The sequence below is a fragment of the Pinus tabuliformis genome, chromosome 6, assembly GCF_031772625.1.
Source record: "Pinus tabuliformis cultivar Carrire ecotype Pingquan chromosome 6, CPIR1, whole genome shotgun sequence".
NCBI classification, from domain to species: Eukaryota; Viridiplantae; Streptophyta; class Pinopsida; order Pinales; family Pinaceae; genus Pinus; species Pinus tabuliformis.
In genome coordinates this window covers 756697500-756715532 of record NC_142292.1, presented here as the reverse complement: position 1 = coordinate 756715532, position 18033 = coordinate 756697500, and positions in this window count along the sequence as shown.

The window sequence follows — 18033 nt, the reverse complement described above, 5'->3', positions numbered from 1 at the left end:
CCTCTTATACCACATTTTCCCCTGCAAATTCCTGAATTACACACCCTTATCCATAGTTTGGGAGATATGGGTTGGTGTGGTTGGAGGTCATGGTGCTCATTTAAGGGTTTCTCTATCAGTCTCATTAGGCTCCAGCACACATCCTTCTTTGATTCTGCACACATTCCTTCTTTTCGGTTGACGTTTATTTTCAGGTTAGGTTGTGGGCTCGTTGGAATCTCATTGAATTCTTCATGACCCTATTATTTTTCTCTACATTTAAATTTTTAAGCATAACCCATGCCACCTTCATAGGATTCATCGCCATACCTTGACAATACCTTCGTAGATCCTCAATTCAATGTTTATGAGCTCACCATTACATGTTTCGATATCTATTCCCTACATTACCAGCTAAAAAAATAGTTTCTCCACGCCACCTTGAGGAGTGGCTACTTGATATTCCAACTTATTAATATGAAGGAAATACGCTTGGTGAGTTTGATTTGGCCAATTGAATCTCAGCAAATTCCATTCGGAATTCATTAAGGTGTTCCAATGATTAAGAGATAGGTTAGAAAATAACGTTAATTATAAGTTAATTTATTTACAATAAAAGGGAAATCAAGGCAATTGAATATACGCATGCGTACAAAAACAAAAAAACCATCACAATCATCACATGATTAGTAGTTGCACCATGAAATTATAAACCTAAAAAAAATTGATGATTCCTTTTGGAACTGTAAGAACCATAAATCATGGAGTGAAATGTCATAATCTATCTTCACTCTCAAAATACTCAGGATTATTTGACTCAGAATTTTAAGCTGATATTACAAGTTTTGGCCCCCTTGGTTATGCTTTGATTTTCATCCATTGGGATTTATGGTATTGAAATGACACAAACAATATATTTGTATGCACCTTAGTGGTTACAACTCTCATATTTTAGCTATTTCTTAAAATTTGTGTTCGTTAGTTTGAGTGGATTTATTTATGATAGAGAAAAGTAGTGTTTCCATGTGATCACCAGCGTTGGCCTCATTTAGATACATGAATGATAGAAGCAATATTAATTTTCCACCTAGAAAGGAAAACATCAATAAATTTATTGAACCTCATAACTCACATGAAATCATGTCAAGTTCACCATGAAAGTATGAGAAGAGAAACATGTACCATTTAAGTGTCTGTCCTTTATGATAAATTGGATGGAGACATTGGGCATCAGTTCTACAGATAGAAGAGTCGTATGTGTCAATACATATGTGCGAGTTAAAAACATCACCTCTTTTGGAAGTTTGACATCCTTAAAATTCTCAATGCAAGGGACTCCTTGATATTGGGTACTAAGGACATAAATAAAATGAGAGAGCATATCCAAATTGTTACAAGGGACCAATGGATATATTGATAAATCCTTCTCCGATATCTGTAATCAACCGAGGTTATGTAATCATGACAAAATAATGATTGTAAATGAGGTTATTATTCACTACATACAAGGCATCACTGATAAGTAAAAGCAAAACAAACGATCTCATATATACTCCCTCTAGCTACGAATGGGATTCCAATACCATCCCTCAATGGCACTATTCACTAAATAACCCTTGAAATGTCACTTCAATACCGTGTCTAAGCTCAATTGATTAGGATGCGAATAGAACTTCCCTCAATCGAAGTTCAAGTACAAGACTCTTATCTATGTACTAGTTTCCAATGTTGAAATAATAAATATGCCATGAATACATAACACAACTAAGGCAAAAAAATGGCCCGTACTGAATACTTTTTGTGAGGGGAAGCCTTGATGTTTCTATTATGGAAGCGAAAATTGATCTCACTCCATGCTCTTACACTAAGCCACATGTTCTTCTTGTTATCATCTCACTAAATTATCTGCGGTAGAAATGCAAGCTGTTAGTCTCCAGCAACACCCAACCCGCCCCAGCCCCCCTCCATGTATATGGTGCATTATTTAGGTTAAGGCCACTTAGCCATACAATTTTTTTCTTTTTTGTTAACCATGGTGAATCGGTAACTCATTGAAGTAATGTGGGTGAGGCCCAACATGAAGCCTAGTGGCTACCGCTATAACACCAAGATTATATCCAACGACCTACAAGCTAGATATACAAAGTATTTATGAATTAACAAGAGCTGAGACTCCACGAGGATGGGGGAGCCTACTCCTTGAGACTTATCAAAACAGACCAGAGATGTCCCCTCGTGGGATTTGAAGCCAAGTGGAGGTGACAACATCTCATTGTATAACCACTCGATAAATACATTTTTATTACTGTATAACATATAGCAGATGATAGGCATCGACGCTAAGTTTTGTCCTTGGTGAGTAGGATGCTCCACTCGCGGATGGTGAGGTGCTAATGCCATACTAAATATTGGAAATCCTTCTCATAAAAATTGTCCTAATAAGCCTCGTATATTTTACATTTAAAATCACGATGGTTGAAGTGGAATATTATTAAAGTAACTCAACAAAAGTATTAGTCTTCCCTAGTGTTACATTCATCATTACAATAGGAGATGGTGGTGGAAACTAGAGTCAACCTAACAATAGTTGGAAATTAAGGAATACACTACTAATGTTCCTCGATGGTGCAAATGTATGTCATTAAAATGTATGACCTTCTTGGATTTTGTGTGGATTTGATTAGGAAAATTGTGTGACAAGAAAGTATCTAGAACATGATGATAGTTTCTAACAATATCAACTATCTTTTACTAGAAAATACCCATAACCATTTGGCCTTTATTGCTGTTACTAAGCATACAAAACACCCTCTTTACTTATCAAATGATCATGAAAAACAAGTAATTTTCTCATCCAAAATCACTTAGAGTTACCATTGAAAGACTCAAAGCATTTTCTTATAATTTCTACTGTAGCTAGTGAAACTTCTTCAATAAGGGATCCACGAGCACCTGAACATTCAATTCCTATTGCATCAAAACTTGGAAAAGAGAAGAAAGAAATGACAACTTGTTACATGAAGATGAAAATTACTTTAAAAGATAAAAATAAAAGGAATGAACTTGAGAAAAAAGAAATGCTCCTCCACAGTAAAGAGAAAGGTCCTTTCGAATATATAAGACTTTTAATTTAGCCTTGGTTTTTATGATCACTGTAAGCAAATGTAGGAATTCATTTCAACATGTAGACAAGTGGAGAGACCATTTCATGAACGGATTTAAGATTTTGAATGGTGATATTTTAAAGGTGTATTAGGATTCAACATTTTTTGAACAATGAGATGGAGAGCTCCCATTTCCCTTCCCTTGTTTTCCAACTTTGAGTGCATGGGGAAATTAACTATGGAAGCCTCAATGATAGTCCCCATAACATCCAATATTTAGTATACTCTAGCACTAGTGTATAAAGAAGTGATTGAAATTTGAGTCAACATAGTTCCACTTGATTGTGCCCTTAGGGTTTTAGCGTGTATAAGAAAAATAGTCAAACATCCCCACATTTCAACTCACTCCCTTCATTAATCCTCTTGGGACCTTCGTCATCCTCTTCAGAGAATTTGAACACTGGACCCCATCTTGGCATGCCCCCCTCCTTCAAAGAAACTTAGAAGCCACCCATCTTCCCTCAAGTTTCATACAATCTTCATTTCTGGCCATCTAGCTTGCTCGATCTAGTATGTCCACTCACTCTACATAGTTTTCACAAATTCAAAAGAATGGAGGGAACTGATTTTATGGCACTCGAAAAAATGTTCATCTCTTGAATTTATGTAGCCATTTAATGTAGGTTTGGTGGAGAGTAAAAATAGGGATTGGATCAATCTAGATATTCCTCTATTTATAGATGGACCAACTTGGAGGTGTAACAGAAAAGAAATCAATAAACACTATATAGATGAAAGAAAACTTTGTAGGAAAAACATAGAAGCTCAAAACTATATAGATAAAAGAAAGCTTTGTAGGAGAAAAATAGAAACTCATGAGCTAATGCAAATTTTATTCTTCTAGAATAACATAGAAAATGACGCAATTGGTGGTGAACATATAATATATGGAATACAGAGCCAATAATACATCCATGAAAATGAAAATAGAGTATACTAAAAAAATAAAAAAACAATATTCATGCAATGAAATAAGTTGTCAAGGTTGTAATTCCAAGGTATAAAGCATAAAATAACATATGAAATAGAAGGTAATAATATATCCCAAAAAATGAAAATAGAGGAGAATAAAAATATAGTCACGAAATGAAAATAATGGAGTAAAAATGAAGTGAAAATGAAGTGAAATCTTGATTTGTGTTATTTAAATTGGTTTTTTTGACTATATATATATATATATATATATATATATATATATATATGTATGGATTCAACACAACCCTTACGGCACTTCTATTGTGCAAGTGTTACTCGTCAAACTTTTGATTCAATAAATTCCACCCCATTTTAGAGAAATTAGACCGAAAAAGCTCCCAAAAAGTTTCACTAACAACAACTCTCAAAATAATTACTTTTAAAAGCAGTGAAAGTTGTAATTCCAATGTATAGACACACATGACTTCATGTGCATGGAGCATAGAATAGTTGTAATTCCAACCTGAACTTATTTGTATCGAGGGTAGGAATATCGAGGTGGCCTTATTTGTATACTTGCTCGTCAAATTCTTCATTCCCACGTAACCCTATTTGTACCAATCCAGCTAGCCTTATCTACATCCACAATATGTATGTCTTTCTTTTTCAAAAGAAACAAAATACCTTTATATTTATATTTAATTAAGAGGAAAACACTTCTTTTGATTATAATTATATTTATATTTAATAAAATAGAAGAGGTAAAATTTCAAAAAAGAAAAATACACTTCTTTTCCTTATATATATATATATATATTTTTTTGGAAAATACACTTCTTTTTCCTTATATTTATATATATATTTTTTTGAAAAATACACTTCTTTTCATTATATTTATATTTAATAAAAGGAGAAGTACAATTTCAAAGTATGTATGGCTGTGACGTGTGTTCTGTTGACACGCATTGTTTTGGAAAATGTGATTCCCGATTTTAACGGAGCAATGCGTCGACGGAGGAGTCGATAGGATAGGTCGGATTCAGCTCAATGATCCTGCCCGGTAATGGAGCCAAGGATTTTAGTGTAAATCGAACCCACAGAGAAGGTATAAATACGGTAGAGCTTATGATCAGTTAGCAGAGCAGAACCCCACAGTTGCGCCGGTTGGGATCAACAGTTTTGCACCTAATGCTACGTACAATACCAATGCCAACTTTCATTGAAAGCAAGGCATGAAATATATTTAGATGCAGGAATTCCAACGATTCATAGGGTATCTACAATAATAATGCGACCCTTTCCTGCACTGTTTCAAACATTCTCACTCACTCATTCATTCATTCTGGGCGGATAAAAATCCAAAGCACCGCGCAGATAGTATCTAGTACTTGTCATGATTGCTGCACTGCAGTTATGTGAACTGAACTGAGCTGAGCTGAGCTGCCGATTAGCCCGGTGGCATGTGTATTTCTCCTTGGAATAAAGTTTAATCACTGAGCAGGAATAAAATGAAATGTTCATGATATGATATGTGATTCCGAATTATAATAAATAATTTCGTTTTGCGGCAATTTCGAATTCATCCATTGCGAGTTTCTTAAACCATTGTGTGCATTTTATTTTATTGTGCATCTAACAATTGTGTAAACATGTTTTGAGCCCCGAAATAGAATGCTGCACAGATATATCGTGCTAGGAGGGAGACATGTTTTGGGCCCTCCAAACATTTCTTGTCGATAAGATCGAGCACCCATTAAATTAAATCATTTTGTGCCATTTGAATGACTAATATCACATTTCAAACCTCTCAACAAGTAAAATTTCACCACCTGGATATATTACTTAATCCCCAACTCATATTTATTGCTCCCAATTCAAGCTCCAGTAGGAACAGTTCACGTGCATGTCCAATTTTGGATATCATTTGCTCGTGCTTTAAACGGTTTAACTCAGAGATCCATGCATTTTTTATTGAGGATGTTATGAAACAGGTTTAAACACCAACCAAACAAAAATGCCTTCCTCACTTAGATATTTGTTAATATGAATTAACTGTGTGCCCTCCCAATCGCCCAGAGTTGAATTATGTTAATATATAAACTTGGACCAATCTTACTTCTTCACGATGGAGACTCCAGGCCCTCTAAACGTACGTTAATCTGCCTCCCGCTGCTGTCTCATTTACTCACTGGCTTGCACAATTTCAGGTCTCACGCGTGGCCATTACAACTCTCGACGAGTTTACACAATTTCTATTACGTCTTACCGTGAGCGCCAACTAACCAAGAAATGTTTGCCACTCTAAAAGAAAATATACCTCTGGCACTCTCAGATAAAATTCTTCCACCATTATGAATTATAAAAAAATAGTTAATAATCAACGATTATGAATTGTAAAATAATAGTGAGTAAATATTATGAATTACAAAACCTGAATTAATTGTTATTAATGATTATGAATTATAAAACCAGAACTATAATATATGCAGCCTGAACCCAAAACACATAATTTTTGCATAATTCATGGAATGTATGTGATATAGTTAATGTGTATTATGGATCATAATATATTCAACGCGTAACCCAAAACAAAATTATGAAATAGGATAGGTTTATCGTATATTATGAACTATAATGATAACAAGGAGCCACTGCCATGGCGGTAGTCCTGGGCGGGATCTGCAGGTACAACACAAATAGATTTTATACTTTCCCATTTGAAATGGGATTTGAAATAGAACTGAAATAGTTCATCTAGAGCTGTCAAATCTATGGTGATGTGCGGAACTTGATATGCAATTGGGTTTTATTCGAAACCTATGGATTTTGTTTTAGTTAGACCTACGAATTAGCTGAAACAAAGCTTATGAAGGGTACAATTTTTCCTTTTCCTTTTGCTTTTGCGGTCACAGACTGTATTTCCATTAACTTATTTACATGGTCTTATCTAATTAATATGAAAGTTTACAATATGCATGTAGTAGGGTTGCTTATTGAAAAGAAGTGGTGACCATTTTTGGAAATCATGCACAAAACATGGAAGGCTAAATATATTTCATCATGTTTTCTTGGAAAACATTGTCATTGAAAGATGCATTGTTTGGAGACTAATAAATACAAGTATTAGGGAATCAATTCAAAAGAGAAAAAATGCAATGGAGGATATCTAGAATAACGGTGAAGTTTTTCATAATACCATAGCCACTCTGAGTGTGACGATACAGGTTTCGTAAAATGCCACAAGAAGCAAGAAGCAATGATGTTTAAAACTCAAACACTACGATCTAATATCTTATCTTTTAATTTTATTGAGAAAGACATCTACAAGTTACATTCATGAGCTTTCACACACAACGGTACACATACAACAAAATGAACATTCATTATTTTCACAGAATCCCAGAATCAAAATCCTTTGAAGACATTTGTACAAGGTGTCGGTGCCGGATAACACAAAAGGTGAACTAGCAACGCAGGCAAATCCAAGTCCAAGTGAGATCTGCACGAGCCGAGCTCACTCTCACCATCGGGATCGAAGTCCAAGTGAGGTCTGCATGAGCCGGGCTCACTCTCACCATCGGATAGCATAGGCCTTGAAACTGTTGATAAACAAGCTAAAGAGCACATTTTAATCTATTATTATAGAATAAAAACGAAAATGTTATCTCCATAATAAACATGCTTTCTCATCTATTTGAGTGTGCTTAGTTTAGGAGGGATTATATCGCTTACCACTTCTGGGAAATATGAATATCATCAATGCAGTATGAATTAATTTAGTATCAAATCACTTGAGAACCAGAGAGTTAGTTTGGTAGATTCAAAACATATGTATAATTTTACTATGGTAAAAGTTAATTTAGTAGATTTGGGATGTATGAGAAAAAAAATCTTAATTCCTTCGAATATTGAAGCTCAGCCTTAATGACTACGCAACCTATTGTTTACATAGGAATATAAGTTCAAAATGGAAACCATTGCGAGATAGAGGTACTCACTAAAAAAACAAAATAACTTAGCCAAAATCACGAAACAACTAAAATAGGTGTGAATCCATGTTCTAAGCACCATTTCAGTTGAAGTGATTATAAACAATAGTCCAACAGATAACAGAATTTGTGCCGACAAGAAAGAAATATTTTAAAATAAAAACAAGCGTAAATCACGGGACAATTCTTTGGTAAAGTCATGATACAGTCATCTGCTAAGTTCCAGGACAGTTTGAACAATAGGAGCTATATGATAACAATTGTAAAAATAAAGTCTTACTATTTTAAGTATGTAGTTCATGAACTCATGATGCATTAAAATTTAGAATAAAAACCATTCAATACAAAGGAAAACCTTTACAACAATGGAGGAAAAACAAAACAATTCCAGGTAATCATAGCGGATAGTCTAAGAATAGATTCTCCCACAATCAAACTAGGACTTGAAATCCTACTAGTTCAACCAGGGGTGAGAGTCCCTCAAAAGGGGAAATCCCAAAAAGGGTTTAGTACAAACAAGTGTTTATATAAGAAATAGAATAAATATACAGTGTTCAAGCTGAAATGGGTAGTTGCCGAGTGACAACATTCCCCCAAGGATTGTGGACAGCTTAGAAAATTGTTTCGAGTAATCAGGAAGAGTTCTCTTGCACAAAAATAGAAGCAACTTAGCAATGGACCTCCCTCAAGCAATCATGGATAGGTAAGGAACCAACCTGGACATGAGAACATGCAACCAATGAGGAAAATTTTAATCTCGACGCCACTATGAGTGTTTCCCAAAATGATCAGAGTAAAGATCCGATATACCCAAGCACCAAAGGAGATGTCTACGTGCGTAAACACCACTGGAACAAGTTAAAATGGAAAATATAACAAATCGAATGGTGTAGATTAATAAATAAAACATATAATCTATTATGGTACCTGGGAAAAAATTGAGCGGCTTGTGATGTGCGCTGCAATCAATAAGAATAAACCGAACTTATTTGTAGTGTCAGTCTGATGGGTAGAAACCTTGTTAAAAAGAAAACATCATATATAAAAAGAATTTAATAAGAACAACTACTTGTACAATGTTGAGAGATATTTCTCTAGCATATGTTAAGGAGAAGTTGGTGTTCCATCTGATCTGAGCCTCGAAGAAAATAATTAGGGTTAGGAGTGCAAAAAGAAAACGAGTTAAAATTTCTGTTTCAACCATAGAAAATCTGTAGACAAGATCAAAAACCCTTAAACTGGGGCACTGCTAGAAAGGATATTTGAGTATGAAAACTTGATATATCATAGAACTGCAATTAAGAAAACACTTTATATAGTGAAAGCTTGAGTGATAGAAGCAAAACTATTACCATGAATATACTATGAAAACTTGATATATCATAGAACTGCAATTAAGAAAACACTTTATATAGTGAAAGCTTGAGTGATAGAAGCAAAACTATTACCATGAATAGACGAAGGGAACAGTGCAAAGAGTTACATGCCATCAAATAACCATGTTACACGTTTGTAGAAATTCAACATTTTTTTATGGTGAATATTACATTAGATGGGGAATTATTCGTTCGGTCTGGGAACCTACAAGTTGTAAAGGTGAAGCTCTGCGCTCTCTGCTCCTCAAACTAGCTGCTCCACAATCTCTGCTCTCAACTTACTCCGGAGAATTAACTCCTCGACACTCTGCTCTGAACTTACTCCGGACTCCGAACAAGGCATTTGTAGACCACCCGCCTCTGCATATGCAAACAGCTGGCGCTTGCAACAGGACACTGCATGCATGACACGGAGAACAGGTAGCAAAAACTTAGGACAAACTAAGTGGTGCTTTTGATAAAATGTTCGTCTCTAAAAACTTTGGATAAAAAAAACTTTTCATCTCAGAAAACTTTGGATATCTTATTTTTACCCCGAACATAATGTCTTGAAAGCTGAGAAGGGTGCAATAAGACCCCCAACTTTGTTGTCCAATCAAAAATTACATAATAAATTTTATATTATTTTTTAATATGAAAACTTTGGTTAAAGTTGTGATGTACAGCAATATTTTTTTGTCAAACAAGAGATTAGTACGTCGTCAACGCACAATCCATCACTAAGAGTCCCAGGCAGGGACTAATAATATTATAATCAGAAATATGGTTAATAATAATAATAATAATAATAATAATAATGCTTTCTACCAATAAAATTCATCAAATGAAATTATAAAACCAGAATTATAATATATGCACTGTGAATTCATGCAATGTATTTTAAGGTATATTATGAATCATAATACACTTTACATGAAATGGAAAAAACAATTCTCCCATGCTATGCCTATTGTGAATCATAATAATATTGTTCATCATGATTACTGATCATGAAATAATTTTTGTACTTTTAAAAACCTATTGTCAATATTTATTTTCTATCATAATATAGTTTATAAAAATTACAAGTTAGAATTCTTGATATATCATAAATATATTTTTGTTGCTCTAAAATTTGGAGTATTTTAACGATATTTTTTCTAGAGTTTTTTAAAAGACAAATAGATTTAGATGTATTATTGAATAATATGTTTGTGCATATTTAGTAACTCTCTATTTATTTATTTTTGTGTGTGTTGGTTATTATTTATCATGGTATTATATGGAGATTTCGTTGCTTTGTTGGTGCAATGATTGGAGTATTACATTTAAATTTGGCCATGTTGTTTGTTTACAAATGGATATATCATTCAATATAAAATATACAAGCTTTCGCTGTAACAATTGTGTCTCTTCTCATTATTTATCATGGGAAATCAGTTATGGAAAATCACATTGAGACTCTTGTGACATCCAAATGCTAGCGCCAAGGAGATTGAGTACATGTGAGAATTGATCCTCACACATGTGAGAAAAATATGGTAGGTCAAAAGTGTTAACAAATTATTTTTTTGTAAGATATATGACATATGTATCTTTTTATATTAAATAAGCATATCTCCCTTAATATTGAAATCCTAAAATTGTTATTATTTCATGTTTACTAAGTCTCCTAGCATTGTATTGTTTATATGGATGACATCAATAAAAGTGTTAACATATTTGCTTATAATGAATTTGTAAACCTAGGTATCTCCACTGTGAAAATTTGCTCAAAAATATTTTACAGAATAATGAAGAGTTTAATATTAATTACAAAACTCAAAAAAATAAACCAGATATTTTAACCATCAAACCACATTGAAAATCCATATGAACGCATAGAAAGAAATAGGGCTATGACTAGTTGGATCATGACTTTTCAAAGAAAAGAGAAAAACCACTAAGTGAATCTTAAAAAAATGTGAATAATTCCACACAATTGTTTTAGATTGAAGTGTCAAAGTGTTGAAATACATTTTTTCCTTTAACTTTGTTCCTAGAAAAAATGGCTACTAGAAACTCAAAAAACACCCAATGGAACTCGTAATTCACAGTGGAAGTCTAACAATTAAGTTTTAGCTTCAAAATTGTCATTAAGTATGACCTAGCATGTTTATAATCAGAAAGAAAGAAAGAAATTGAATATTGCTTCATCATAAAAGTTTGCATCTATATATCTAGCAGCTCCGCTAACTTTTTGTTTTTTGATTATTTAAACTCCACTTGTGAATTCCAAATGCTAGCATCAAGGAGATTGGTGCTCATGCCTCGAGAGAGTGCACGGAAATTGAGTACATGTGAGAAAAATATGGTAGGTCAAAGGTGTTAACAAATTATTTTTTTAGTGAAATATATGATATATGTTTAGTTTTGTATTAAATAAGTGCATCTCACTTAATATTGAAATCATAAACTTCTTATCATTTTCTCCTCTTTTATAAGTCTCCTTGCATTCTATTATTTGTATGGATGCCATCAATACATATCTATATATCAATGCTAACATGAAAAAAAGAAAAAAATGATTTACCATGAAAAATGTAAGTTAAATTCTTGTTAATTTATTTTATGGTGAAACAATAATATTTACCTTTCAAAGAGGTAAGGCCATTTCAATCTAGTCTACCTATCTCCTTTAGGGAGGATAAAGACACCAAAGTTATCATGATTGTGGTTGGAGATAAAAGTTCTACTTTCGTTTCAAATCCTGCAATGTCTAGAGCCAGAGACATGGAAAGTACAATTTGAGAATTATTGGAAGTACTGAATTGGCCAATTGAGTAGCAAGGGAAATTAAAAGCATTTAAACATGACCTCGATTGAAATGTCTTGATCGAGCACCCATTTTTGTTGTGTGACTCTTGCACATTCAAAGATTAGAGTGGTGGAAAAGAGAGCTTGACCGATATATAACTCGATTGAGCTCCCTTATTGAAAACCCCACCAAAAGAAGATGGACACATGATTGGATGCGAAATTAACCATAGGTTACGTAGGAGCTCGATTGGAATTTTTTTATAGCTCAATCAAGCAATATTATTTAAGCTCTCAAATTTCTCAAGCCAAGGCTAAAATATTGCTCGATCGAGCACTTAAAAAATGATCAATGGAGATTATTTTTTGTGCTTTTCCCCTTGCGTGCTTGCCAAAAAGTGCAACCAACCTCCATGGATTCACCTGAATGAAAACCTAGGTATCTCTACTATGAAAACTTGCACAAAAACATTTTGAAAAATAATGAAGAGTCTAATATTAATTATAAAATGAGAAACATAAACTAATTAAATTAAAATATTTAAACTACGAAACCACACCCAAAAGCTATATGAACAAGTAGCAAGAACTAGGTTACGACTAGTCAAATCATGAAGCCAAATCCATGAGATAAGACACCAAGTGAATCTTAAAAACGTTAATAAATCCACATAAACTTTGTTATCTTGAAGTTCCGAAGTGTCGAAAGATATTTTATTTTAACTACATTCCTGACAAAAATGGGTGTGCACATTAAGTTTTGGGTGGTGCTTGTCATATGGATATCATCTTAATATTAACATCAAAATCCTTAAACTTGTGTCTAATCACTATACTACCTCTCTTCATGTATACTACCATATACCAAAGCATTTGGTGAGTTTGATTCCAGATGTATAGAGAAGTAAAGCCATTAGTCTATTTGAAACTCAAAACAATACCCAATGGAACTCATAATTCACAATGCAAGTCTAACAATTAAGTTTGATGTTCAAAATTATAATTATATATAATGATGCAGGAGCATCCAGCTAAGGGTACCATGACTGGGTGTTTGGTCTCAGCTAAGGAGGACAGGATCATTGTAATTTAGTTTCATTTACATTTGTTGACCAAAATAGTGTCTAGGAACTAGCTTTTATTTCATTACTAGTTAAGGGATATTAGGAACAATACAGTTAGGTTAGGATCATTACGGTCACATTGCTCTGTGTTTTTATTAATTGATCTTACAGTTGTCTTTTCATTTAAGAAAAATATATATATTGTAAACGCTACAGCACAAGAAACCAAAAATAGTTATCAATTGTGTAACTATAAAAGTAACTGAAGGATAACTGAGAACAATTCAAGTAACTGTCTGAATACAATACAAAAACCAATGTAATACATTTTTAAGGGGCTCAATGCAGGAGAACAAAAATACAAAAAGGAGAAAGTAATTTTGAAACATCCGAATCTCTGAATCCATCTGTAAACAGTTTGTCTATGACATTTATTTCCTTTCCTCTAATGACTGTGTGTGTAAACTAAATAGCACTGTCCATTCCCATCTATTTTTTTTCTTTTTATTAAACATAGAAATAGCTACTGAGTTCAACAAAGAAGCCATATGAGCGTTTCCAGCATGGAATTCCTGTTATAACAACAACAGTTCCCAAATATATGAAAGGAAATGAAAGTTACGAGCCCGTTCTCAACAGAGTGAGAATACAACTGCTGAAGAATGAAATCCAAAATAGAGGTAGCCCATTTACACACAATTTCTTGTTATTTCCTCTTTTATAACCATAATACTGGCATACATCAAGAATAGTTTCAAGTTCTTGGATAAAACAGAATAAGACAATACGAAACAGCCAAACCCCAAAAGCCATGGTTGGACCCCAGTCGGCCAAAACAGAAAAAGCGAATAAACTACAAGTGTCCAGAGCTCTAACAACAGTCGAGATTTGTTAAAATTGGCAACCAGGGAAAAACTTCATGTGGGTCATCTTATTCATGACTGATAATGTTTCTATTAGATTCCTCTCGTCGAGAGGTGTAGGATTGATATAAAGATCATCCAATTCCGATAAGTATTCATGGAGATATGAATTTATTTTGATTATGGAATTATTATCAAGCCGACCTACAACTCATGTAGGCTCAGAAGCCCAACAGTCGCATCTATTCACCCACCAACGTTGTGTATAAATATAAGAGGACTTTTCCTCATTTAGACTCACTCATCTCATCACATCTCCCTCTCTCTACTGCGCAGATATGAGTCTCTTCTCTACTGCGCTGAAATGGATCTCTCTCTCTCACACATGTGAAGCCGGAAACTGCTGAAACTGAAGCTGCAACTGCAGAAGAAAATATTAACTTGCGTGGCCTAGAAGATCTCCTCATATAAACTACACTGTAGGTTCATCTGAACCTCCTCTGAAAGCCAAAACTTTTGGTGGTGGAATGAAGTCAATCCGACGAACGGTTTGCAAGATATCGACTGCCCTAGTTTGAAGCTGGAAACTGCTGAAACTGAAGCTGCAACTGTAGAAGCAAAGATTGACTTGCGTGGCCTGGAAGATCTCTTCATCTAAACTACACTGTAGGTTCATCTGAACCTCCTCTGAAATCCGAAACTTTTGGTGGTGGAATGAAGTCAATCCGACGAATGGTTTGCAAGATATCGACTGCCCTAGTTTGAAGCTGGAAACTGCTGAAACTGAAGCTGCAACTGTAGAAGCAAAGATTGACTTGCGTGGCCTAGAAGATCTCCTCATTTGAACTGCGTTGTAGGTTCATCTGAACCTCCTCTGGAAGCCGAAACTTTTGGTGGTGGAATGAAGTCAATCCGACGGTCAATTTGTGAGATATGGTCTGCCCTAGTTTGATAATGAAGCCACTAATGCTGATGCTGCTGATCTAGGGTTTGCTACTGCTAATATGAATCAGATTTATTGTACTATTTCTCTCGCTGAATTATTAAAGATAAAAGAAGATTTGATCAAAGGGTTTCCCCACACATTGTGGGGTTTGTCCCTGGCTAGCCGCCACATCTTGTGTCTGTTGTCTTGGCTTGTTTTCTGTCGATCGTTTAATGTTCTATCTCCACTTTACTTTATGTACATGTGATTTCTAATCGGTGGAATATAATAAGAAAAAGAAGTAAATTGTTATAAGCATAGAACATACCATAACTTAACAAGATTACATACAGAAAGAGCCAAGGTCGCTCGACATCAAAGACAACTAAACGAAGGAGTACTGGACTTTTCCAGTGTCTAGATAGAGGAATGTTGACACCTAATCCTCTGCGATTGGGAGAATTTGGAATGTGAACAGTCATCAGAAGATGAACTGAGCAGTCACATTCTTTTTATATAACAATAGCTACCTAATGAAATAAATCGTATCAGTTTTCTGCCAAACTGGAGTTACTCCTGGCCTGACATGGTATTAGAGCCAACCCTTTTTTTAGCTGTTGTGAATCCCTATTCTGCTCCTCTGCTCCTCTGCTTTCCATTCAAAAATGCTGCCTGTTCATAAATATGGTAGCCTGCTCCACACTGTCACCTGAACACTACTGCCTGACATTGCTTGCGCCCTCTTCTTTGACCATTTTTTTCATATTCACTGTAAGCTGCGCTGCTCATCCTCTGAAATACATTCTGGACATTGTCAGAGGCATTAGAGGATTTGACAATCGTAGGCGTTGGAGGCAGGTAGAAGCGAGCACGCATTGGAATGAGTCTATCTACATGCCAAAGGAATGTATGAACGTTGCTCCTGATTTGAATGTTGCTCCTGAGTTGAATGGTAACCCTATATTGAATACGTTGCTCCTTATTTGAATGCACTCTGGAATGCTGCTCCGTTCTGAAGAACACTGGTATATATATGTTGAATGTGTTTTGGCTATACGCTGTCCTTTTTTTTGGCATATGCGTTAAATACACCGCCCATTCTACCTACGGATCTTGGTATTTGCTGCCCATACATACAGTTACGCTGCCCATGTTTTACCTCTCACAACGCTGTCATGTTGTTTTGAACGCTGTATACAATTGGCTCCAGAAACGCTGTGTTAAACGCTGCTTTATATAAACGCTGATGTTTATATATTTATTAAGTATAGGTAACATGGATTTGGTTGCACCCTATGAACATGATTCATGCAAATTCCAAGATTGAATTTGTAATCACGTGAAAGGTAAACTAAGCAGGAATCCATGGACATTGAAGAATCGATGCAATCATCTATTAACTGATCACATTTATGAGCATTTCACAGATTCAGAATTTACGGTGAGAGCTGGTTATTTATTCATCTTCATCGTACGAGCTGAATATAAGTCGTATGATCCTTTTTTTGTGGTTGTCACATGGTAATTGAGTTTTTAAAAGGAGACGTATGCCATATGCATATATAATAGTGGATTTATATAAAACTTATATGAAGTTTATATGAGATTTATATGGTGGATTCATATGAGGTTTATATGAGATTCATATGAGATTTATATGGTGGCCTATGAAATTGATTTATATGAGGTGGATTTATATAATGGATTTATATGGGTCACATGGTGGATTTGAAATCTTTTGACAATGCCATTCTGAGTACAATTTTACTGTATATTGGCAGAAGTTTTTTTTTATCAGCAGAAGTGTTTTTTTTTACAGAATGCATTCAATCATCTCTATGGTAGGAATAGTTCTCACTGGCAAGGAGAACTATCCTGAATGGTCCCGAATGATAAAACACACCCTCATCTTCAATGAGTTGTGGAAAGGAGTGTGTGTCGGAGAAGGAGACAATGACCTAGTGCAGCCTACATCAGACAAAGAGCTCGTCATTTGGGAAAACAAGAATAGCAAAGCCTATGCATTAATCGCAACATCTGTAAATGAAGAGGTGAGTCACCATATTTCATCATATTCAACTGCCTTTGAAGATTTACAAAAGCTGAAATAACTCTATGACTCACATTCTGCACTTGAAGTTGTTCAGCTCATGATTAAACTCTTCACTCTTGAACTGAAAAATAATGATCCTCTTGCTCTTGCATCTGAAGTAAAATCTATAATGCATGATATCAAATCCACTAAGGTTGAGCTGGATATCCATCTTATTGCTTTTCTCAAGGCACTCTATCATACTTACTCCAATTATCTTGAATCTTTACAAGCAAATGGAAATCTTAAAGATATAACCTTTGACTCTCTTGTGAAAAAGTTTTCTGAAAGAGAGAAAGCCTTTGGAAAGAAGACAACCCTTGAATCTTCTGAAGAGACTGTGTGCCTTGCTCATAAAGAAAAGCATCCTGCTCAAGATTCTACAAGAGGAAGAGGTGGACGAAGAGGAAGAGGAAGATACTTCAGAGGCAGGGGGGCAGACATTCTCAAGGAGAAAAGGCAGACTTACATTGCATTCGCTGCAAAAGAAATGGATCACATGATGCCTCTACATGCAAGCTACCATGGGACAAAATTGAACAGAAAAGAAACCAACAGAAATGTAAAACTGATGATACGGACAAAGGTAAAGCACCTGAATTTGCTCACTATATTGAGGCACAATGTAACATTGGAGTAAATGAAGATTTTCTTAATGCTTCACTCGCTTCTTCGAAAAATGATTGGTTGCTTGATTCAGGAGCAACCTGTCATATGACTCATAGAAAAGATTTTATTGAAGATTTCATTGATAATGTTGATGGAGCAGTATACTTTGCAGATCAGTCAAAAATCAAGCCATCAGGGCTTGGCACAATCAGGCTTAAACTGCTTGGTCTTCCAGGCTTTCTTCTGGATCATGTTCTATATCTCCCACAGCTCAAGAGAAAC